At 36.2% G+C, this 25,835-nt stretch overlaps 1 long non-coding RNA gene and 1 pseudogene across 1 annotated transcript; both read left to right on the forward strand.

The window, feature by feature from the left end:
• The first annotated feature begins 654 nt into the window (after positions 1 to 654).
• Positions 655 to 21,438, forward strand: LOC115290460. Its single transcript, XR_003908108.1, has 4 exons — positions 655 to 736; positions 5,820 to 5,964; positions 11,605 to 11,648; positions 21,407 to 21,438. It is a non-coding gene; the product is annotated as an uncharacterized LOC115290460 (long non-coding RNA).
• LOC115290459 lies at positions 15,396 to 15,775 on the forward strand (annotated as a pseudogene).
• Positions 21,439 to 25,835: the final 4,397 nt, after the last annotated feature.

A 25,835-nucleotide genomic window follows, 5' to 3' on the forward strand; every position in this document is an offset into this window, starting at 1 on the left:
CAAAGGACCAGCTGCAGTTGGATCTGTGGGTAAACCATACGGTCTCAAAAGCACGGCAAGAAAGAAACTTGGTGCAGGACGTGGACGTCTGAGACCAGGGCCAGCACTGTTGGGGCTGGATAAGGACTAGCAGGTACACGGACACAAATTTTAAAAGCTGCGTATTTTCTGTTAACCTTATTTCCAGTTTTTAATAGTCTGTGGAGGACCAGCTTGAGCCCACATTCCGTGGTGGTGCTTACCCATTCGGCGGCCAGAGCAGTGGGAGCTGCAGGCCAGTCTTGGGCATCCGGCTGCACGCTCGCGACTTCCGGAAGGCATAGGCCGCACCTGTGCGCCTTCAGACTGTGACCTCGGGCTCAATAGCAGTAAACTTGGGAGGACGTGCAGTCCATTCGCCCTGAAATTCCTCCTAAGTCTTGGCCACTTCAGCTGGGGACGGCTTTTTCCTTTTCAGTCTCCTGGGGAGTTTTGCAGAAGCGGAGACCAGGCGGAGCCCGCAGGTGTGCTCATGGGAGAGGGTGCTGCGCATGTGCAGAAGTTCCCTGCGCCCTCTACCGCCGCAGCCTGCTGAGGGTCCTTAGTAGTTGGTGGCCCAGGAAGATTCGTGCAAGTCACACAGAGCAACGACAGGCAGATTAACAAAAAATGTCTCTGTCATATGAAAAGCAGAACAGCCTCACATCGTCAGGTAATCCTGAAGCGAACAAACCATACTCTGCCATTGAAAACACGGGTAATCATTTTGTACTTAAAAGCCTTTCATATGTATTCCTAAACAACAAAGAGAAGAAATAGTTAAATTGGTCTATGATTTTCCAGTTGGGAAAGCAAAGTCACCTAAGCAGTCAGGCAAATTCCTAATTTTTATGCAGAGTCCTCTTTTTTTCCACTTTTTCCGTTTTGAGCTATCAAAGATGCTCCTACTTTTGTTTTTTTTTTTAGGTATATCTCCCCTCCGCTCCCCCATCCTTCATGGTGTTCAACATTATTTAACCAGTGAATTTACTGAAGGATCCAGTCCCCTCTTCTCATTATATATTTCTTCACTCAATCTGGGTTAATTCCATGAGGCTTTAGCCAAATCATTGATGCTGGCTGTAAACATCCTGAGTCCACAGAACAGACCAGGGAGGGGGTCACTGTGACCTGTGCATTCTAACCAGATCAGGTCTTTGTTGCTTTGTAGCCACCTTCATCAACTTCAGCTTGTCAGTTTCTGTTCTCACATTTTCAAAGAGTAAAGATCAGAATTGTTGGACACATTCACACATATGTGCCAAGGATAAAACTAATTAACACAGACAGTAGGCTAAATCTATATTGAGGAGAAAAACAAATGTTTTCCAAACTGCTTCATAATTTTTCCAGGTACTAGCCTTTTCACAGAGTCAGTCAGTTACCTTATCAAGTGCGATAGGGTTTAGCACTTTCCCTAATTGCTGTGGATATTCTTTTAAGCATTCCGAGATTTAGAAAGATAGCCACATTCTTCTTTAGAGCTGTATCCTTAGTTTCAGAACTGAAAGTTTGAGGTAATTGTTCAAGAACTCAATCAAGCTCCTCGCCACGGGCCATTATTATACTCAGCGCCTGCCACAGAAGAGGCTAGGAAGAAAGGTTGATGCTTTCATTTACAAATGTTCATTCATTTCCCTTTTACTGATTCAATCTGGGAGAATAAATAATACCACTAGTTAGAGCTGTATGTAAAATAGAAGTATATAGATGCTGAGAGAAATACTAAGATAGGAGTTGGTGATGTTTTTCTGTAAAGAGTCAGGTAGTAAATGTTTTAGGTTCTGGGGTCATACATTCTCCCTTGTAGCTACTCAACCCAACCACAGTAGCATGAAAAAAAAAACCCCACATATAAATAAATAGCTGATAAAATTTTATGTACGACAATAGCTGGTGGGCTAGATTTGGCCCCTCAGCAATAGTTTGTCTAACCATTGGGTAAGAGGGGTTTTTGTTGTTATTGTTTGGTTTTGGCCAATGAAGTGGTTGCATTTGTATTTGTAATGAAATACGTTTGTCTATTTACGCTATTCTTAGGACTTTTTTACCTTCTGTTGCAGGTAAGACATGTCGGTATGTCAATATTATTTGGAAAATGACAATTTTTAATTAGAAAAAGACATAAAACAATTATGAGTATGACAGCATCAAATTAAAGCTGTCAGTTGTTCACCCCAGAGTATTATAATAGCAACATCTATGCCTTCAATGGATTTTGGCTATGTTGTATGGCTTTGCCTGTGTTCATTTTACTTCTCATCACATTTTAATCTAGAGCTATTGGTGTTTTAGAAAGAAAGCTTTCACTGACAAGGTATAGTCTACAATTTTTGTGACTGTGGGGGCAAATATTGAGGCAGGAGTGTGTGTGTATTTGTGTGTGTATGTGTATTCATGTGTGTATGCATGTATGTGTGGATTTTTGCTGTGCTCAAATTTCTGGTCTTGGGCTTCCCTGCTCCATCAACACATGAGGCTGATTCTACCTGTTCCTCTCTTCATGGTGCTGAAGGCCTCAGGACCACTGTGCCTTTTATAGGTCAGCTTATGGAATGTAATAGGTTAACTTATGGAATGTAATGGGTTAACTGCCTCATCTTGGTTCTGTAACTTGACCACCTGCTAAATAGATAACTTGTTGCTAAGTGCTCCTGGTTGCTAAGATCCGACCAACGCCAAGCCCACAACAAAAAAGTTGCTTAGTCACTGTCTAACTATGATTGGTCATCTTAAAAGAATAAAGAACTAAATTGATAGGTTCCCGCCAAAACTAGCATCTGTATATTACAATGTAATTGGCTATCATGGAATGCTGTGTATGTCTATGTAATCTCACTGCAATCTTTGTTCGCAGCACTTCTCCCTACCATCAAGGGATCAGGTTTGGTCCTTAAGTTTTGCCTGGCTTCTATTTGGCGTTTGGTGGTCTTTTCAACACCACCCTGTAACAGTGCCCTGAACTTGAATGGAAGTTGGAGCCTGATGTCTAGTATCAGATTAAAAGTCTTCTTTTAACCTGACTCCAGAAGTCTTCTAACAACTTCCTTCACTATGGCATATGAGAAGATTAAGATGTGATGGAAAGGCATGAAATAAATAAAAGCACTTTCTTATCATCTTTGAGGAATCTGTTAGAAAATTCAAAGAATCTTCAAGTGACTCTGAATCTATATAATGCCTACACCAAAGAATTACCCATCTCTTGGTCACTCTTCAAATATACTGTGGATATCATGTAAGACATGAAAATGAGTTTTTCACAAAGAATTATAAAGCTCCCACCATACTTGATCAAAAGTATGGTAGTTAACCTCTGTGCTTATAAATCTCTGAGGCCAGAGTGATAGGAGTTCCAAATTCCACCCAACATTCAAAATTTTCTTCTACCAAGAAGTCTTCTTTCATAATTACAGTGCATGGGAGTATTTTCCTACTTTCAACTTTAAACATCTTTATTGTTTTTGTTTTTTTCACTTTGCTACTTGTTTACTTCTCATCATTTACAGGTACCTCCTCTTTCTGCCCCTTAAATATCGAAGTATTTTCAGAGTCAATCCTAGATCGTTTTCTTTACTGTAAGTATATTTCTTGCTGATTCCTCCCAACTCCATGATTTTAAATACCATTTATAATTTGATACCCCCCACATTGTTATCACTGGCCTCAAATCCTTAGTTGAACTTCAGATTTCTATATCTGTCCACCTATATTTCCACTCCAATGTCTAACATTGCTCCCCAATTTCTCAACCTAAAAATTTCACAATAGAACTCTTAGTTCTGCCCCCCTTCTTTTCTCCCCACTCAATATTTTCCATCTTAAGTACCTACCATTCACCTGTTTACAAAGGCCAAGATCTAGGAGTCATTCTGATCTTTTTCCCTCACCACTTAATCCATCACACATCCTACAAATTCAAACATTAGACTAGAACTCAAATCTGTCCACTTCCCCACCCTAATGAGCTTCCACTTCCCCACCACACCCACAGCTTCCACTTCTACCACCCTAATCTAAGCCACCATCACCCCTCATAAAGCCTTGAGCAATGGCTTCCTCATTGATTGCACAGCTTCTACCCACACCCCTTTACAGTCCCGTCTCCACACAGATGCAAAAGTGATTTTTAAAAATGTACATCAGATCATATAAATCTTCCAATAAAAAGCACCCAAAGACCTCTCATTTTACACAGGTTAGTATCTTGAAGTCCTTGTATGATCCACAAGGCTGTAAGCAATCTGGTCCTTGCCTCTACATCTTTGATGTTTCCTACCATTCTTTTCTTTGCTCATCGAACATAGTCACACTAGTCATCTTTTTGCTTCTTGGTTATGCCACTCCTGTTCTTTCCTCGAAACTTTTATCTTTGTTGCTCCTCTGCCTACAATGGTCTATGGCTGGTCCATCATCATCATTCATGTTTTTGCTTCAGTGTTTTCTTCTTTCTTATCTAAGAGACACAGCTCATTGACTACTTAGCCTTTTAATTGCTCTCTAGTTCTTATTTTCTTCATAGCACTTAAAACTTTCCAAATTAGTATCACTTATTTGTTTACCTGTTTGTTATTAGTCTTATCTTTTAGGATGTAGGACTTATGACTTTTATGACTTGTATGATTTGTTATCACTTCCCTAGGGTAAAGAATGCCTAATATATATTATATACTCAATATATATTTATTGAATAAATAAATGAGAGTTTTGTACTTAGTTGCCAATTGCACTTAGGTTTAATTTCATTAAAATTTTCTTAATATTACATTGAAAGCAGTATTTCATTCTAATTTGGGTTCCTTTGTGAGGATATATGTTTATTGACAATTTGTATTTATTCTGGGAAAAATCTGTTCAAATCATCTTGTTTCCTCTCACAAAGGGAAAGATCCTGGTAATCATAATAATATAACAGCAAGCTAAAAGCAGTTAATTTAAATAAAGTTCGTACAGCCACTTCTCTCACCGATCTTTTTTTATGACAATAATTCCATTTCTTCTTTTTTAATAATTCAATTTCTTTATAATCTATAAAGAGAAATCTTACAAGAAAGCAAAAATGTCCTCTGAAGGATCAACTTTTTTTAAAGCAATTTACAAATTTTGGTATTTTTCTTGAACAAATTTTTTCTTCCCAACTCTGAGTGTATGTTAATGTTACATGGCAATAATGTTACATGTTCTTATATGACAACATAATTATTCACAGAAATTGAAGTAGTGTAAAAGAAATATTACCCTAACTGATTAGAACAAACTGTACTTTTTAAAATAAATGTAGCAAAACATGGGCACCTGGGTGGCTCAGTCTGTTGAGTGTTTGACTTCAGCTCAGGCCCTGATCTCCCAGTCCGTGGATCCTCCCATGTTGGGCTCTGTGTTGACAGCTCAGAGCCTGAAGCCAGCTTTGGATTCTGTGTGTCCCTCTCTCTCTGCCTCTCCTCTGCTCGTTCTCTTTTTCAAAAATAAATAGACATTTTTAAAAACTCTAAAAAAATAATAAATGTGGCAAAATACAATTTGAATGTGATATATTTAATTTAAACTTTCTAAATGGCCATCAACTTTAATTCTAGTACTCCAAATAATTTTCTTAAATTCCTCATGCCTTTTGCAATGGGCAGCTCACATTACTAAAGGTAATAGAATCACACTGTACAATATTTGACAGTGCACACCTATTCCAGAGACCTCATCTTTTACTATATAAATTGTCTTCAAGGAAACACCTAGGCTCTGCACACAACAAAACTATTACCTACTCTATATTTATTCTTTCTTGATATTTTATTTTATTTTAGAAATTCAATCCTCTGTGTCAAGTGCTATCATAGACACACCACCTATCTTCCTGGCATTGATATTCAACTCCACTTGGTGTCTTGGATTTGCTGAAGAATGTGCATTGATGGTGAACAACAGGGTGGAGAGGTCAAATAGAAACAGGTGAGTTTAACATAAATGCTATGTGGGTTTCTGGTCTTTTTCGTGATAATATAACATATCATTATCAATGTGCTGATACAGCCAAAGATCACCCCATTGACTGAAGGGCCAAGGAAAGCTGTGAACAGAATTCAGTCCTGAGAGTGCTGCAGACCTCTGATGTTCCTTTAAACAGACTTACCCTCATCTAGAATAAACTAAGATGGCAGGTTTGAATGCATATCCTTTTAGCTGCCTTGTGGGTCAGAGCTATCAGAATTTATTTCCTCCAATCAAAAATTTAGAACTGAAGTTTGATGTTTCACATCACATTATAAAAAACAAAATTCATATTAATGTTGGGTTTTTTTGCACAATTTGCATCTTCCTTTCTTCCTCCTTGTTTCTTTTCTTGCTTTATCACTATTTACTTCCATAACTAATATATACCCATTTTTTCTATGGAAAACAAGATAGTCATTTAAAAAATAAATATATGTTTTCCTGTTCTAGGCAAACATCAATTTCTTATGCAATAAAATGATGTGTTTTTTTGCCATTTAAAAAAGATTTATTTTAACTCAGAGTTCTCTTATACTTAAGTAAAGATTCTTCTTAAGTGTCTTAAAATCACTATAGCTAACAGGTCAAATAAATAAACTATTGGCTAGCAAAATTCTAAGAAGGGCAGCATTCTTAGATATAGAGATTCTTGGAATTAGAGGTCCAAATGCTGCCGGGAATCTGGGTCTTTCCATATCTCATCTAGTGCCTGAAGAACATATTCATCTTGGTTAAGTTACAGACACCTAACCAGACAATCCAGACTTTACAATTTCATAATCAACAGCCCCCTACTATCTGTTCCCATTAGAGAAATAATAGGACAAAACACTTGTTTGAACCCTGCTGCGGCACATGGCCATCTCTGCATCAATCACTGTGGCTTAGAAAGTCAGGGGCTGGACACATTCATCTGCCCTTACCAGTCTTCCTTGACTAGAGTGAAAGAAGAGCAGATCTCCGAAACTGGGCCCTATTATCTTGTTTGATTAAGTAGTGATATCGATCAGAAACACTTTCACTGAGGGCCTGTGCCCTGAATACAACTATGCCAAATGCTGCCTTAATGTATCAGAAATAATGCAAAGGTAGAATATTACAAATAAGTCTGTCAAAATGGTAGAGTCGTGAAAAGGGACTCTTGGACTTTCCCACTTCAGAGCTCCGTTGCTTTTGGCTAGGCACCGAAATGCTCTGATCCTCTTTGTCTCCAGCTGAAGTAAGCATAAATAACCAGGATAGGGGTTAGTGTTAAAGATTGGAAACTAGAAAACATGTCTGTAGACCCCCCAGGATCTATGATACAGTCAGCACTCAGACGGCAGTAACCATTGTTGTTTGTTGTTGCTGCAGAATTTTGCAGTGAAAGCACTTTTTCTGAGCTTTCTTGTAGAAACACATACTCCATCTGAATGTTCAGTGGAGACTGTGAAGGCTCTTTTTTCCGCCCTATACTCAAAACACACAGAATGTTTCACAAGGTGCAAAATAGACACTTCTTCTGCCTCTTCAGTGGCTTACTTTCTGCTTTTTCTTCCTATTCTCTCATCTCTGTTATGAAATTTTCATTTTTTCATACATCTTGCATCTCTGCTCAGTGCGGACTCCCTGCCCACCCACAGACCTCGGTGCCCCTTCACACTGTGGGCACAGTTCATCAGAGAATTAAGCTTCCACCTCCATGACCAGATCACAGATAACAAAGGCTCAACCCTGGCAATCTACTTCTCTGTGATGGGAGAGGAAAATGGCAGCGAATCATATGGAAAACAGCTGTATACTGCATTTGACTGCTTCCTTCCACAGGCACACTGACAAGGTTGCTTATAGATGCAAGTACTTTCCAAGGGAAGGCATAAGTGCAGTCTGTAAGAAAAGTCCTTGTGAAAGGGGAGGAGATTCAAGATAAAATTGTGTGTGTGTGTGTGTGTGTGTGTGTGTGTGTGTGTGTGTGTGGCAACAGACCAATTCCCATGTGTCTCTCATATTTGGATGGCATTAACATATATCTAAAGCATCTTCCTTTTCAATAAGCAGTCTGTGTTCTGGAAATGCCAACTCATATTAAAATATAATTAGGAAAGTAATCCTCTTCTCATAATAATAGTGTGTTTCAAATTCAATATACATATTTTAGTACTTGCGCCATGTTTCCAGTCATTAGTGTGTATAAGCCATTTTATTTTCTGGTCCTACACATCGGTGGACAAGGTCAGTACAGAACATGAACCTAATACACTAGCATTCACCTGAGATACCATACTCATATCTCTAAGGCTAACTATAGCTTTTCACCACCATTGAACTTCACTACAATTTCACCTCACCAACAAAATCATGTCACTCTCTGTTTCAAAATAAACGTATCTCTGCCTCACTCTTCAATGTCCTCCTGATTTTGTACAGTTCTAAGGTCTTTTCTCTGTATATTTACAGATGTGTTATTGCTTTCAATATGGAAACCCTCTGTACTAAAGGCATTTATGTAATTCTCTTAGAGTAAGTTAAGTACTTTTTTGATGATGATGGTGTTAGTATAAAAATACCCCGTGTATGTAATTGAGAGTGTCTGACAGTGATTTATGCATTTGTAACCCCTTAAGACTTTGCCATTAACAGGTGTCACCCATGTCAAAACATGAAAAGGTAATTACTTTGTGGAAAGAGATGTTAACCAAGTAATTTCTTAGAAGTATATGCTACCTCCAGTAGAACCGAAATTCCATGCCATTGCCAATGAGAGCATTTCTTACAGTCATCAATGCATAATCTTAATCTTAATGAGGTCCCAATCACATTTGGCTGTCATAGGCTTTTAAATATATCCTATTACTCAGTTCCATTAATTAGTATGTATATTTTCAGGAGCCTAAAATAGATATGATATTAAGTAGAAAATTTAGAGATGTGTTCTTGACATCCTGTTGGGTTTTTACACTATTCATAGGATAAAGAGGCTTAAATATTAGTGGAACAGCTTTTCTATTTTCAGATAGAGAACCTATGTTACAAGAATTCAGTAATTTTTTCCTTAATGGCTTTAATGAAAATGAAAAAAACAATTGTCATAAAGACCTAATATACCCATTTTAGAGACAGGCTAGGTAGGGTTAGAGAGTCTGCTATAGCCACTAATGAATTCTACCAATCCTCTGGATGAGGTGTCAAAACTGAGAACCAGCTTTGCTATGGACTGAATTGTACCACCTCTAAAATTCATGAGTTAAAGCTTTAACTCCCAATGTGATAATATTTGGAGATCGAGCCTTCGTAAGTAATTAGGTCATGAGGGTGAGCTTTCTCATTGTCTCTCTTTCTGTCTCTGTCTCTCACCATGAGATGACACAGTAAGGAGTCAGAAAGAGAGACCATTTCAGGAATGGAATCAGCCAGCATCTTGATCTTGGACTTTTGGTCTCCAGAACTGAGAAATAAATGTCTGTTGTTGAAGCCACCCTGTCTATGGTATTTTTTTAAATAGCAATCTAAGTAACTAATTCAAGTTTTATAATCTATCAATAGTAATATACTAATTCCATTAGAAGAGCCATTAGCTATTTAGAAGGCAGGGATAAAGAGAATTATTTCTATTTGATTTTGCAGGGAAGATGCTCTGGAAAATAAAACCAGCTCATCTCGAATCGTTCATAGTTTAAACGTCTGACTCGAGTCTTTATGCTCCAATGACATATTTCACTTTTAAATTTAGCTGAGCATAAACTGTATGAGTGACAAATATTTGGTGGAGACATGTCACTATAGGTCATGTCTCAATGGTATTTTTTAAGAGTTAGTAAGTGTAATAGAGCTTTGTACATCTTCTGAAGCATCCAAGTGACTATAATAACTTTTCTACTGTTCCATCTCAGTCATATAACATGTTACAAATATTAAAATCAGCTTATCTTTATTTAAAACAAAAGTCAGGGTTTCTGTGATGTGCTTTCAAATGGCTGTCAAATATTAATTTCGTGCTGTATATTTCAACATTTGTAAATAGTACTCTAAATAAACCATGGGTCTCAGTGCCACATTAACGTCTTCTATCAAGGTTTTATATAATTATATGGCTGATGAAGAAACAATTATTGTAACAATTTTGGAGTGATATTATTTGACGATAGTGATAATTCTTGCCACAAATATATTTTTGGCAAAAACTCTACATAATACATAATAAGCTTCCAGAATGTACAATTTAAAAATTGTAACTATTTCAGCCTCCTGGATATCTGTTTCTCTATATTGAGCTGTCTTTATTTTATACAAAACTGCATTTTCTTCAACAATCCCATGAGACAATGTTTCTGAGGACAAACAAGTAAAAATACCTCCCCACATAGTGCAAATTTGTATTCTTTTTAGAATCAGAAGCACTTCTTCATTACCCTGGTTTATGGATTTATGGATTTGGAGACTGAAATAGAAAAGTTTTATAAATGTAGTCAAGTCTATTAGTAAGGCTGAACTCACAAATATATTTAATGAAATAAAAAATATTAAAGCACTTCATAAACTGTAAAATGTTGAACAAACCCGCCAAACAAAAACAGCTCAAATCTTCTCCATCTGAGTTCAGGGATCCTTCTATTAGAACAAATGACGTAAAGCAGAGCAGCCCCTAAAACATTGTTCGCTGTGCCGGAAACTCAGATAGGAGAGCAAGGACCTCTGCTGATTCCTTTCTAGTCCAGGATATTTAGTTATTTTAGCCATCATTCGGGAATCCTAATAGGATTCCATCTCAAATAATGCTCTATGAAGCATTCCTAAACAACAAAATTCAGAATGCTCACTTGAGTTTAGACAAAGTCAAGAGTTTGTGCTTCAACTCAAAGATTTAGTTGGACATAATGTTCACTTTTCAAGTGATTAAAAGTAGAATGACATTGTAATAATGGTAGAGTTTACTGCGGTTGCCAATTACATACACTTGTTTAAGGATACAAATACCTCTTGTTCATGGGTCTTATTGGACCTGAACAAAGGTGGCCTATGAGACAGTGTTAATTCCTCTGGGAATGGCCAATAATTTAATACATATTAAACCATTAAAAGTGTGAAAGGAGCTCTTTGGGAGAAGTAAGTTAGCATAAATATTTTTATTGCCAATTGCTACGTGTGTCCATGTGCTTGAGGTATTACACAAAATGTTCTCTTACTGGGGAAAAATTGAACTGAGAATAAAGATAAAAGGCTTTAATATAATCAGTAGCCAATATAACACAGGTTACGTAAGTTGGTTTACTATCACTTGAAGACTGTTTTCTAATAAAAGTTATGCTTTGAATATTAAGAGAATAAAGCTAGTTCACACACACACCCACACCCTTTACAGAAAGTCTTCTCTTAATATAGCTCAAGAATGGAACATATACAATAGGGAAAAAGAAAAGAAGAGATTTATTTGCAATTTGACTCCTGGTGCTGAGGACTATCAGCCTAGAAGAGGCAGTTGGACAGTTTTGTGAGGAATGAGGAGGATTTTTCAATTCCTTGGAGGGTTTAAAATATTCGCTATGGGTTTTCTTTTTCTTGATCCAGGTTGTTAGAAATATTAATATTCTGTTTTATCAGCCATGCTGTTTTTGTTCTCAGGTGAAAATTGGAGAGATTGAAAGACTGACCAGGAGAAACTCATGGTGAGTTCAATGGCTAACAAGAAAAGAGACTTCATGAGGAAGGGAGAAGCCTAGGACAAACAAGAGGAAGAACAAATGGAATTTTCAGGGAGCAAACACTGACTGTGTTGAGTTAATGAAATGTGTGCACCATGTATCAAACAAACAAAACAAAGTGAAGGAAGCCAGGCCTGAGCATAGATTTCTGAGAAAGAAATTAGGAGACTTGGGTCGTGAACTCTCATAACCAACCAGCAGGTGGGGCCAAAGGCCTAGAAGAATTGGTCATCGTCAGGGTGCATAGAAGACCATTTAGGGCGAAATAACCCTGAGAGGCATGGAAGTCAGTAGTCAGCAAGGAATATTTATTACCCGGAAGAGGCTGGGTTTCAGAAGATACTGAGTGTGAAGTTGACGGGCCAGTCCTTACTACTTTTTTCCATCTAACTTGTTATCGATGATTGTGTTTTAAAACATTAGGTTCGTGAAAATGGAAATTTCTATCAATCTTACTAACAAGGGATAAAAATTGTAAAAGATACGTAATACTTTCTATTGTCATTAAGATTTTGAGGCCTTGAAGCAGAAAAAAACATGATCGCATCACTGCCTTTTGTATTTGAAACGGTTTTTGGCATTGAGAGCCCGTGTTTCAGGAAAGTGGGCAGTCCATGCATTCTTCTTGCAAAACTTTCAGGTACATCCAGTTGTTTTTAAAAACAAACTGTGAAAAACAGCTGTTCAAAGGTATAACTAATGTATTTTTAAATCGTGTTTTAAAATATTTTGGAATGCACTAAAATAGCTCTCAGTAATACAAAAACCATTTTGTAATTTATCAATAAAAATAATTCTGTGCTTTTTCATATTTATAAGTATTATGTGAAATAATATCAACTCTTTTTTAGATTATTCAGCATTGCCATTTTTGACATTAAGCTCCACGATTAACCCCAAAATAGCTTTCTTTAGAGGTGATCTACTGTAATATGTGTTAACATTACCATATAAATGATGATAGTTAAATTTATTATTAGTAAATGGAAATCCTACTTTTGCACATTCTTACTATGTCTCTCACAATCTGATCTATTTTAAATGTATTCTTTAACATAATTATATAAAGACAAATTTAATCTCAATATGTCAGAGAGTATTATCGTCTTGCAAGCCGCACTCCAAGGTTAATAATGTCTGGGAATATAAAGTGTTTTTGACTGTAAGATTAGTCTTCTTATTTGAAAAAGGCTTTAAATTTCATTTCAAAGGAGATTTCACGCCCCATGAAATTTAAACTATGACATTTAGAAAACATTCACTTTATTATAATGCACTGAAAAATTATAGTGCAAATGCTTCTTGTTCCTATCCATCAAAACTGTTGTTAGAAATGTAAAGGGAGTATTTTCTTAGGTAAAAATTATGTGATATGCTGAGAAAAAAAGTGAATGCTTCCTACTGTTCATCCTGAAGTCAGGTAATTACTGCTTCAATTAAGTTACAGAATGCTTTAAAATTAGGTCTTGAAGCTGTTTTCAGTACAATTGATGTTTAGATAACCTTTTGTTCATTGAGTTTTCCATTTATCCAAACTTCCATGAAGTCCTCCATGCACTTTAAAAAATAACTTTTGAGGAAATTCTTTTATGTGCCCTTAGTACTTCTTTGTCACAAACTAACACTGATATTATAAGACACTAAAATGTGGCACTTTTACTGTTTTGTTGTGTTTTTGGGGGGGTGGGGAGTAAGTCGGGCAGGGGACAGAAGGAGTGAGAAAGAATCCCAAGCAGGTTCCACCCTTCACATGGGGCCCAACATGGGGCTCGATTCCATGACCCTGGATCATGACCTGAGCTGGTATCAAGAGTTGGGCGCTCAACCAACTAAGCTGCCTACGCACCCCACCAATGTGGCACTTTTAAATACTAATGTGAATATTTCATTTTTCATCACACAGTATTTTCAAACGTTCTTGGTAGAGCTCAACTTTGATTTTAGAATATGCCCAATGTTTTTTTCTTTTTAAAACAAAATATTTTTGAACAATATCAAAAAGGTCTAAAAAATACATATTAGATCCTACAAAATTTTGGATCATAATACTTTTATTTTTTGTCTTATTTGATAATACACTTATTCTTGAGATTTAGATCATATTCATCATGATCTAAAATCACACTTTACTGTCCACTTTGACTTAAAAACAATGAAAACTGACATAACCACTCAACATTTCTAAGAAGTTCCTCAGTGATAAAAGGTAACCTTTGAGTAGTAATAGCAGACAGCAGACTTTCAATAAACATTAGGTTGAATGAGTATGTGGATGTTAATATAAGGCAGAAATGATGTGAGTTATATCAATTTTAGTGTCAAATAAAAGTGACTAAGTTATATTATGACAAAGAAGATGTTTAGATGTATTTCACATCTAATGTGATTCTCAGGATGCCTGGTGGCTCAGTTGGTTAAGCATCAGACTCCTTATTTCAGCTAAGGTCGAGATCTCACAGTCAGTAGTGAGATGGAGCCCACGTTAGGCTCATTTGGGGCTCTGGGCTGACAGCATGGAGCCTGATTGGGATTCTCTGTCTCTCTCTCTGTCCCTCCCCTGTACATTCTCTCTCTCAAATAAATAACATTAAACAAACAAATAAAATGCCATTCTCTTAAGTAAGGACAGCTCCTTTAAAAAAGAGAGAAACAACAAAAAGAGGAAGTATACACCTTCTTTACTGTCTAAAATGAGAAAAGCTAAGAGGTCAAAATGTCATCTTCTGTTGACAGATGTCATCGTCTGTTGCAGCCAATTGGTCCATGGTCAGAAGTGTTTGCCAATCTTTGCTATTCCAGAATGATTTATCCAAAGGTTTCAGGAAGACTTGAACAACAATAAGATCCCAGGCCCAGCACCTATGAACTTACAAAAATGATGTCTTTGTGCTCAGCAGATCAGGGGGTGAAAATTAATCCATATGAATTAATCACAATCAGATGGTTCTCATGTAGTTTTGCAGCACAAATTCACATAAGCTGAGTTGTCATTCAAATGTCTTGGAGTAGGGCCATGCAGTTATCTTGAAAAAGACCCAGATGTTGTAGTTCCCCTGTTTTTGGCAAAAACAAACAAATTTTGTCTAAAAAAATATCATTTCTGTTCTACGTATCAAAGATTCCTCACATATAATATTTTGAAGCACATTAAGCAGCACTAGTCAAAAATAAACTTACATACAGGTATAGGAAGACAACTAGCAGAAAAAATTGAAGACTGAAATATACCCCCAAACACTTAATATGTTGGAAACATATCAACCACAGATTAGGAAACAGCTATCCTCTTATGTTCAAAGAAGTAAAAGACAAGCTTGTATATAGTTGAAGAGAATACAGAAGTATTAAGCACTGACCTACAGACTTGTAAAGCATGAAATAAAACTTCTGGAAATACAAATTACAACAACAAATACTGAAGACTCAAAGAATGGTTTAACAACTGATTACATATAGCCGAAGGAGAATTACGTGGAAAAAAATATCAGAAGAAATTATTCACAGCCTACTTTGCAGAGATAGAAGTTACGTGGTTTGGGAGATTTTGTTGGATCACAAAGGAATGAGTTTCACAAAGAGGTGGAGAATAATAAAGGTGGATGGATTAATATATTTCATCTTCCCACTTTCCCTCCAAGAGTTTGAAAGTTATTACTTGCTCCCTCCTCCGGAGTTTCTCCCTGGGGCTGGCTGCGTGGGAGGAAGGCCAAGATGGCTGAGGAGATCGTCAAGGCTCAGGCCACCTGGCCTGGTGGCCACACAATCTTCGGAAAAGTCATTCTCAGGGAAATCCCAGTCAAAATCATTTTTGAGGATGACCAGTGTGTTGCTGTCCTTGACATTTCCCCTCAAGCACCAACACATTTTCTGGTGATACCGAAAAAATAGATTTCCCAGATTTCTGTAGCGGAAAATGATGATGAAAGTCTTCTTGGATGTTTAATGATTGTTGGCAAGAAATGTGCCGCTGATCTGGGCCTGAAGAAGGGCTATCGAATAGTGGTGAATGATGGTTCAGATGGGGGACAGTCTGTCTATCATGTTCATCTTCACGTTCTTGACAGTTGGCAATGAATTGGCCTCCTGGTTAAGCATGTTTTAGGGATAATTCTCCCTTCTCTGGGCAGTGATCAATACTTGCAAATTCCAATTTGTTAAATAGTATATATATTTTTGCCTGTGTGTGAGAGATTGTGGGAATAATTTTGAAAGCCCAAACATAATCAAAGATAATGTTTCATGGTTAAAATACTAAAATGAAATAAAAGTTATAAACTTTATTCTTTCTATCAGTTTACTTATAAATTATGCATCTTTAATTTTTCTAATATTAATCAGCAAAATTTGTCTCTTCCTGGATAGTACAGAGACTTTACACTTATTCTGCTCTGGTGTTTATACTGGTGTTTTTTGTGTGTTTTGATTCATACTAGTTTAATCCTCTATGATATCATTATTATTGATCTTCCTTCCAAAAGAAGAAATGATAGGATAGAATTGAAAAAGAAACATTTAAGAAGAAGGACAATTAGCTTAAAATAAGCTGCTAGACTTAAATATTAATAAATCAGTAATTATATTAAATGTAAATTGTCTAATTGACCCAATTTAGATAAAAAGATTGTTAAGTAAAATCATCTGAATGAAAATCATTATGGAAGACACATCTAAACTATAAAGCTATCTAAAAAATTAAAAGCTAAAAGCAAAAGGGTAAAAAAGGCAAACATGCAAGTACAATCTAAAACAAAGCTAGAAAATCTATTTGAATATCAGGAAAAATAGAATTTAAGATCCACAGCATTACTAGAGATAAAGATAGTCACTTTATAGTACTAACAGTTTCACTGTCTTAGAAATATAAAATGACTTTAAATTTATATAGTGTATCTAAAAATACAAATTATTTTAATGGGAATGTTGTGTACACACAAAGGTACATATATTTTCATTGTAAAATATCAAAAAATTTTTTATTTGTGTTGATTAAGATATTTGTGGAGTCAGTATAGGGGTCTTTAAAATTTTGTTTTTAATGTTTTTATTTATTTTTGAGAGAGAGAGAAATAGCATGAGCAGGGGAGGGTCAGAGAGAGAGGGAGACACAGAATCTGAAGCAGTCTCCAGGCTCTGAGCTAGCCGTCAGCACAGAGCCTGACACGGGGCTCAAACTCATGAATCGTGAGATCATGACCTGAGCAGAAGCCGGATGCTTAACTGACTGAGCCACCCAGGTGCTCCAGTGTAGAGGTCTTTAAAGAAGAACAAAGACAAAGCAAGGGAAAGACATTTAAGCCTCAATGATGCACTTATTGAACTTGTGTCTTTTCTATCACACTGGATTAAATAAATTTGTTAAAAGTAAAATATAGAGAGATACCCAAAATATGCAAAGAAAATACAAAAAAAGAAGGGGACACTGAGAAAACCACAATCATAGTAGTAGAATTTAACAAATACCTTAAAAATTTGATAGAAAGCAAACAAAATTAGTTAAGAATATAGAAGATTGATATGATGTGGCTAACAAATCACAAATTAGGTCATTAATGGATACAAATAGAACACCACAATACTTAAGTATAAAATATACCTTTTAAGACACACATAGGACATTTACCAAAGTCAGCCATACAGAATTTGACCATAATGCAATTTTTCACATGTTTTGAGGAATGGCTATCATGATCCCTATATGATTAACCTAGAATTCAATTAGCAATTAATAATGAAATTAAGTAGAATATTTCCATGTCTTTGGAAATTAAAAGATTAAAAAATCACATGTTAAGAAAAAAATCATCACAGGTACAGAAAACTAAAAAATAAAGAAATTTATAAGGAAAGTACCATTATGTCTTAAACTATTAGAAAACAGCTAAGATGCTATTTAGAGAAAAAAAAGTTGGAAATTAATGACCAACACATCAATTTCATATGTTAAAAGAAGAGATCCCCCAAAAATCCAAGTAAAAGAGGAACCTAATAATATAGATAAAAGCAGAAGTTAATGTTATAGAAATAAATACTAAGAAATTTCAATAAAGCCAAGTGTTTGTTCTTTCAAAAATTAATTTTAAAGAAGCAAAATTTGAGCAATGATACTGACCAATCAAGTATAAGGCACAAATGATATTTGAATGAAAAGGGAGGCCTAGTTCCAGATATCACAGAGATCTTAAAAAGGTAATGTGAAGAATTTATGAATAATCATTAGGTCAACACAGATGAACATTTAGGTAAAACGGGCAAGGTCTTAGAAAAGACAACTTAGCAAATCAAAGAAAGAGGGCGCCTGAACTAGTAGCCAAAAATCTTCCCACAAAGAAAATTCCAGGTGCTATCGACATCAGTGTGTTTTTATTATGGGAAATATAATAATGGCACAACAGAATAAATATGATAAACTGCAAATTAAGACACTTAAAAACAGTTCCCATGCTTACAGATGGCATCATCAGATTGCCGTGAAGTTCCAGGGCCTTGGGCTGTAAAGCGGCAGATGCTTGGTGTCGAATTCACGACCATCTCACCGAAGCATGAACATCTCCATTCTCTGCCTTTTAATCCTCAATCGTTCTTCTTTGTCACAGCATTAAAGAACTAAATGTCAGGCCATATGCATATTGGCACGTTTGCCTCTCTCTGAACCCTTATAAGATACAAAGGATGAAAAAAAATAGTGATGTGTCACACTTAGTATTCAAGCCGGGCACTGTGTGGACATTTGGACTACAAAAGGAATAAAATCAGCAGATTAGAAGGAACGTTGGGTTTTTCTAATCTTTGAATTTTAAAACCACAGGAATGATCCTGGTGAATCAATTTAATTTTTAGTGTGTCTGCCTCCAACAAGTTTGATCTTATGAAAAAAAAACATAACAGCAGTTCTCTGGAACTTAGAAGTGAGTCATTTGGACATATTTTATGGATCTTACTTCTGTTTTAAGTTTTATTTAAATTCCAGTTAGTTAATATACAGTGTTATATTACTTTCTGATGTACAATACAGTGATCCAACACCTTCATATGACACCTGGTGCTCATCACAAATGCCCTCCTTAATCCCCAGCACCTATTTCACCCATCCCCCTCCTCACCTGCCCTCTGGTAACCATCGGTTTGTTTTCTATAGTTACAAGTCTGTTTCTTGTTTGCCTCTCTCTCCTCTCTTTTTACCCTTTGATTCTTTGTTTCTTAAATTCTATGGATCTTACTTTTTAAAATACATAGAAGTTAGCAAGTGTAGCCATAAGCTTTCAATGTTTTTTTCTTTACCTTGAACTTAAATGTAATCTAAGCATTTTATTGAACTTGAACACTTCAAGCATACTATTCCTTGATCCTGTTTCAGTATCACACAACAGTAGTAAAAACTAGCGGCCCTCAATTCTAGCATGTGTCAAGAATCACCTACACGGCTTGTTAAAATGCAAATTGCTGGACCTGCCCTGAGTAGGACTGGAGTGACGTCTAAGAATTTGCTCTTATAACAGGTTCTCAGATGACACTCTGGCAGCTGGACAGGGCCTGGAGCTGGACAACCACTGTGACAGAACCTGAGCTCTAAAGGCCTAGCCTATAAGTACTCCCTGGAGGTTCTTACTAAATCCAGTCAACAACTCACAGATGTATCCTAGCATTATCTCCGCTTCTAGATAGGAAAATTGAGGATGAAGATTAAGTACATTCCTCAATTGCAAACTGCTAGAAGAGTCAGAATTTGAACCCATGTCTGTCTGTCTCCATCCAGTTTTTTTGGAATGTGCGTGTGGGTGCATGTGCGTTCACTTTAGAATAGTTTTATCTATATTTAAAATTCTAATTAAAATTCAACATTAGTGGAGTCCATGATTGTCTCTGAAACTCTATCCAATGGTTTTTTAGAACATGCTTTACAAAGCACCGCAGAGTCCAAAATCTTAACCACTATTTCTAGCATAAGTTAAAAATAACCATGACTAATTTATACATTCCTAGCAATCACTTAAAGACAAATCAACTAAAATCTTTGGTTTTTATTTCTACTAATTTTGAATGTGGATATCTAGTGCTGCTTATAACATCCACCATGTTTTGAGGGTATTGTTAATTTTGAATCATCCTTTATTAAAATAAATGTTTTTTATTCAGAATTAATAATTGATTAATGGTGATAGGAGAAAATTTTCTCTCCAAATTATGATATAATATTCTCAGTTTAATGACAATTTCAAACAATTTACTAAATTAACAGAATTACCAAATTAATTTAAAAATTCACAGTCGGTAAATTTAAAAAAGTAATACAAATAAAAATTCGCAGCTGGGAACAGAACATCACACAACTATTGAGTTTGAGGAGTCTATAAACCAAAATTCTTGCATATTTCTCTCTCATGAAATACCTGGACCCCAGTTCCTATTTTTTGGATACCCCAAAGGGACTAATTCACAAGGCTCAAAGTCTTCCACATTAACCATTGCTGTTGCCTATCTCTTCAATTTTTTAAAGTACAGCATTACTTTTAGATCAAAGTTTTTTTGAGGGTCGTCTTCTTGTTTAAGAGGTGCGGAGATGGTATGATGGGAGAGAATTTTAAAATCCAAGGGATGTTCCATTTGGACAAATGCAGCTCCAGTGGAGACCAAGAGAAGAAGGAAAATCTGCATCTTAGAGTTCACAGCTGCAGTGCTTATCTTGATATTTGAAGATGTCAGAAAATAACTTTGGCATTAATAGTACATAGTTTGCTTAAATGTATTAATTCATATTCTGAGGAACTTCCTTTGTAAATCTTGCCAAAAGGTCACTGTCTTACCTTTGCTTTTTAGGCATAGGAAGCTTTAGGCGTTAAGCCCTGAGTTACCTTGGGGCTAGAGCAATGTGTTTGCCTGGCTGCTTCCGTTTTCTTTTTTCTTGGAAGCATCTTTAAAAATGAGTTTATTTCAGGGAGAAGCAAACATTATACTGTACTATTAATATTTGAATGCTATTTAAATATTAGCATATTTTTCTTTCTTATGGGTCATTTTAAAAGGTTTTTGGTTTTCTTAACTGATTTGATAGACCTACAGCCTCAATTTAAAATCATGTAATTAATTTTTTAATGGAGAATCTTATAATTCATCTCAGCAGTTCTTAATTCTAGATGAATCTACTTCATTTGTTGAGGATGGTAAGTGTATTGGGGACTCCTGTGTGAAGTTCTTAGAGTTCCATGCGGCATCACAGCTTTTTCCCTTTCCCCATATCAACTTGCCAGGAGTCTGTTTTACAAGCAACATAAAGGTGTCACTGTGCCATTTCTGGCACCATCATTAATAGGGTCCTGGGGCTTATTCTTACAGCAGAAAGAAAATACCTTATTCTTTCCTGAATTTTCTACGAAAGAATTACAAGTCAGAACAGGAATATACACTCCATGGCTTTGAGAATTTTGGGTCTAACTTTCCTTGATTTTTTTTTCCTGGTAAATGTTTTCCTAAGTTATTAATAAACCCTCCCAGTGTCTTTATTACCATAAATGCTTTGAGTGTTGATACATGAATGGATGAATTGTCCCATAGCTACCAACTAGACTTGTCATTGGGATTTTTCCCCCTCAAATTTGAGCTCATGCCTCATTTCAAAGACCTTAAAACTGCATCTCTAGTTTAATAATAATAAAGCTGGTGCTCATTTTCTATAATGTAAAAATGATTTCCTGGCTTTTATCTTACTATTGAAATTTCTTTTCTAGGGGCGCCTGGGTGGCTCAGTCGATTAAGTCTCCGGCTTCGGCTCAGGCTAGATCTCACGTTCGTTGGTTCAAGCCCCGCGTCAGGCTCTGTGCTGACAGCTAGCTCAGAGCTGGAGCCTGCTTCCGGTTCTGTCTCCTTCTCTCTCTGCCCCTCCCCCTCTCATGCTCTGTCTGTCTCTGTATCAAAAATAAATAAAACATTTAAAAAAAATTAAAAAAAAAAAAAGAAATTTCTTTTCTAAACATTTTAAGTTTTTCTCTTGCCGTATTTTCTTTCTATTTTTGAATTCTATTTCTATATTTTCTACATTTTCTATTCTCTTTTAGTTTTGTGTGGTCAAGTTACAAGCATTTACTCTTTTCAATCTTTCTTCATAAGTCAGTCTTTCTAGTTCTACTGGCCTTTTTATTGGTCAGTGTATTGGGGACTCCTGTGTGAATTCTCACATAATATGCTGATTACAAAGCTATATTATTTCAATACATTTCTGAAGCATAATATATTTATGATAAGACTAAGTATATTTCTGTGCATTTTATTGAAAAAGGAGCTCTCATGGGGCTCTTCTTGTTGTCTTCATGCATCAATGTGGCACCAATAAATATGGAACAATTAATGTACTTGGATTACAAAATTCGCTTGAACCGCTGGCAATTGTGTGGTTACTTGGTCAATGTCTATCCTCTTACAAATCTGTAAACAGCATTAAGAAAGAAACTATGTCTATAGTTAGACATTACATGGAAATTATTAAATGGAAATTAATTATTGAATGTTTATTTGAAAAGTCTATAGTGTTATGGCTTAAAGCAAAAAAAGAAAAGAAGAAGTCTAGAATTACCTTAGCAGTCAGCTCACAGAAGCATTTGGGTCAGAATAGTGGAATTATCTGCCCCAGCCTTGGTATTACAATACTGTTTTACCTATAGGGGGAAAAAGACAGTCTTTAGGCAAAAATAATTTTGAGATTGACTAGAATATGTTAACATTTTTGAAATGTTGTCAGATTGTACAGTCTGCTGCCATTACAGAATACCATAGACGGGTACCTGAAACAAACAGAATTTTCTCATGGTTCTGGAGGCTACAAGTCTTAAATCAAGTGTGTGGCAAATTTTTGGTTTGGTTTTTCTGGCAAGAGTCCTTTTCCTGCCTTGCAGACAGCAGGTCTCTTGCTGTATTCTCATGTGGCCTTTCCTCTGGGTGCACAGAGAGGGAGAGACATTAAAGCTGCCTCTCTTATAAGGATGTCTGCCCTATTGGATTAGGATCCTACCCTGATGGCTTCATTTAACCTTAATTACCCTCTTAAAGTCACTATCTCCAAACCCAGTCACGTTGGAGGTTAGGGCTTCAACATATGAATTTTAGAGTACAAGTCAGTCCATAACAAAATTACTTTCCACCTCAAGTAATACTCAAGTTTTATTGGAGCTCCATTTATTGATGTTAAAACATGTATTTCTGGGATAGAAATAAGGAAAGGGTACAGTGGCAATACAGAGAAGGATGATGAAGGCATTGCTTAGTTTATATTTTTCTGAATCACCAAGTTCTAAGGTGTTTTTTGACACCAACCAGTTCTCTGATTCTCCAGACACCAACTGCTACCCAGGAATTCAACTCAGTCCTGAAACTAACTTCCTGGAGTTATCACAACCCCCACAGGTTAAGGACTGCTTCCTCTTAAGATGCCAGTCACATGTTCTGATCCACCTCTGACAATTGGCTAAATAGCAGGGGTTCCTTCAAAACCCTCCTCAGTTTCGATATTTTGGTAAAGGCTCACAGAACTCCAGAACAAACTTTACTTATGTGTACTGGTTTATTATAAAGGGTACAATGCAAGAACAACTAATTAAAGAGATATGCAGTCCAAAGTATGGGGGAATAGGCGTGTGGAGCTTCCCTTCTCTGGAACAACAATCCTTTCTCTTAGCACTTTAATGTGTTTACCAGCCTAGAAGCTCTCTGAAGAATCTTATTATTCAGTTTCTATAGAGGTCAATCTCCAGTCTCCTTCATCCCCTCCCCCGAGGAGGTCAGGAGGGGAGCTGATCAAAATTCTCGCTTGTTAATCACTTAGTCTTTCTTATGACTGTTCCCCACTTCCAAGGCTGACGAGGGGTCATACCTAAGTCACCTCATAATCATAAACTCAAATGTGATCCAAGAGAGCTGGTTATGAATTAAAAGGACATTCCTTTTGCTCAGGAAATTGCAAGGGGTTTTGGAGGTCTACACCAGGAACTACGGACAAAGACTAAATATTTTTGTATTGTACCACACCGTTTTTAAGTGTACGGCAGAAAGAGTCATGAAAGTCAGACTTTCATTTGTAAGGATCAGACTCAAGAGAAAAAGACTCTCTGAATTCCAAAGTCCATTCTATAAATATCAAGATCCAAAATCTAGAGGACTCAAGGGCTTTAGGATGTATGCAGGAATCGATGTGAAAACAGTTTTTCAGAATGAAATGAAGTAATGGTTTAACCAGTTGGCTCCAAGGGGAAGAAATGGAGAGGAGAGAATGAATTAAAAATAGGTGATTGTTTTTCAGAGGGTCCTGGCATTGGACTCTTCTGAAATTCAACCTTTAGGGAGCTGGGCACTGTCATTTCTCTCAATGATTTTGAAGCTACATGAGCAGAAAAGAATTGTATTCCAATGTCTATCTAGACCTCAGGGGGTGATTATTCTTATAAAATTTTCTAAAACTATGATAGGGATTTGGAATATTTTTTCTTCCCAATTCTGTGTGGAATTTCATGATTGCAATTAAAATTAATTAGGTGCTTTTTCTATATCTCAATAGATGAGTGTATTTCTTTATTAAATATATTAGAGAGGGCCTGGGATATGGTGGATTTTCTGGATTTTTGTAGTTTTCTCATGCCTCCAGAAACAGTATATGGTAGTCCCACTGATCTCCAGTTTTGCTTTCTGTGGTCTTAGTTACCCAAGGTCACCTGTGGTCCAGAAGCAGCTGATCCTACTTCTGACATATCATCAGATCAGTGGTAGCCTAACACTACGTATAATGCCCTTGTCCTTCACCTCACTTCATTTAATCAAGTAGGCTCTTTATCATCTCACATTATCATAAGATGGGTGAGTAAACTATGATAAGATTTATTTAGAGAGAGAGACAGAGAGAGAGCATATTCACATACTTTTATTATAATGTTATAATTTTTCTTTTTATTATTAGTTATACTTGTTAATCTCTTAGCCAATTTATAAATTAAACTTTATCAGAGGTATTTATGTATAGGAAGAAAACATAGTATATATAGGATTCAGTACTATCTGTGGTTTCAGTCATCCACTAGGGGTCTTAGAATGTATCCCCTATGGACAAGGGGACGCTACTATATTTTGGGCCACTTCTCTGAATAGTAGAGAGCTACTTTCTTAGCAATAGTTACTACAGATAATAACAAAGAGAATTGAGAAGAGACAGACTGTTTTTCTAGAAAGGTTTTGGAATCCTTGGACCTTTTGCCGTGACAGAATTATAGTGAATCTCTAATATCAAACAAATTAAATGCCAAATTATGTCTTATGCTCAGTGGAGCTTCAGAAATGATGAGGTGACTCAGTTACTGAGTTGTAGTCAAACACATCAGTTTTTAGACCCATAATCTAACAAAATGGAGCCACAGAAAATGTCTTCTGAATAATGTCTTTAAAATATTGAATAAAGGAAAATCCATGACTCATGGAGTTGAGAATTATTTTTTCTGATATCTGGAATCAACCCATTTTATCATATGCATAGTCATTCTGTATGTATATTATCCATACCTTAATATTTAGTTTTAAGGTTCTTGAAGTTTGGGAAGATCAAAGCAAGTTAAGTACCACTGCTCTGAATAGGCTCTGGAGAGACTCTGTAGCATCCCTTAGGGTACTACAAATTGGAAAATATTTGAAAAACGTTAATCAGAAACAAGTTATGAAAACTTATTAAAATTGTGCTTTACTGGTTATAAAAAAAGAATCTTCTCTCTCAAATTTCAGAAAGAGATTTTATACTTTGATCTTTTTACCAATTGTTATCCATGTTGTTTTAAATGATAATATCAGTTGGTAATTACTGCATCACTTTGTAAAAAATATCTTAATTAAAATTATTTTTGGATGGAGAGGGACAGCATAAGCCGGGTAGGAGCAGAAACAGAGGGGAGAGAGAGAATCCCAGGCATGCTCCACACTGTCAGTGTAGAGCCTGATGTGGGACTGGTGGGCCTTGAACTCACAAACTGAGATCCTGACCTGAACTGAAACCAAGAGTCCGATGCTACATGGCTAAGCCACTCCGGCATCCCCTGCGTCACTCTTTAATTAGAATTGTGTAGTTGAATTTCAGATTTTAAAAGGTATCTATAGTGATTGAAAATTACAATCTTTATTGAAGCTTTCAAA

The sequence above is a fragment of the Suricata suricatta genome, chromosome 4 (assembly GCF_006229205.1).
Source record: "Suricata suricatta isolate VVHF042 chromosome 4, meerkat_22Aug2017_6uvM2_HiC, whole genome shotgun sequence".
Classification (NCBI taxonomy): domain Eukaryota; kingdom Metazoa; phylum Chordata; class Mammalia; order Carnivora; family Herpestidae; genus Suricata; species Suricata suricatta.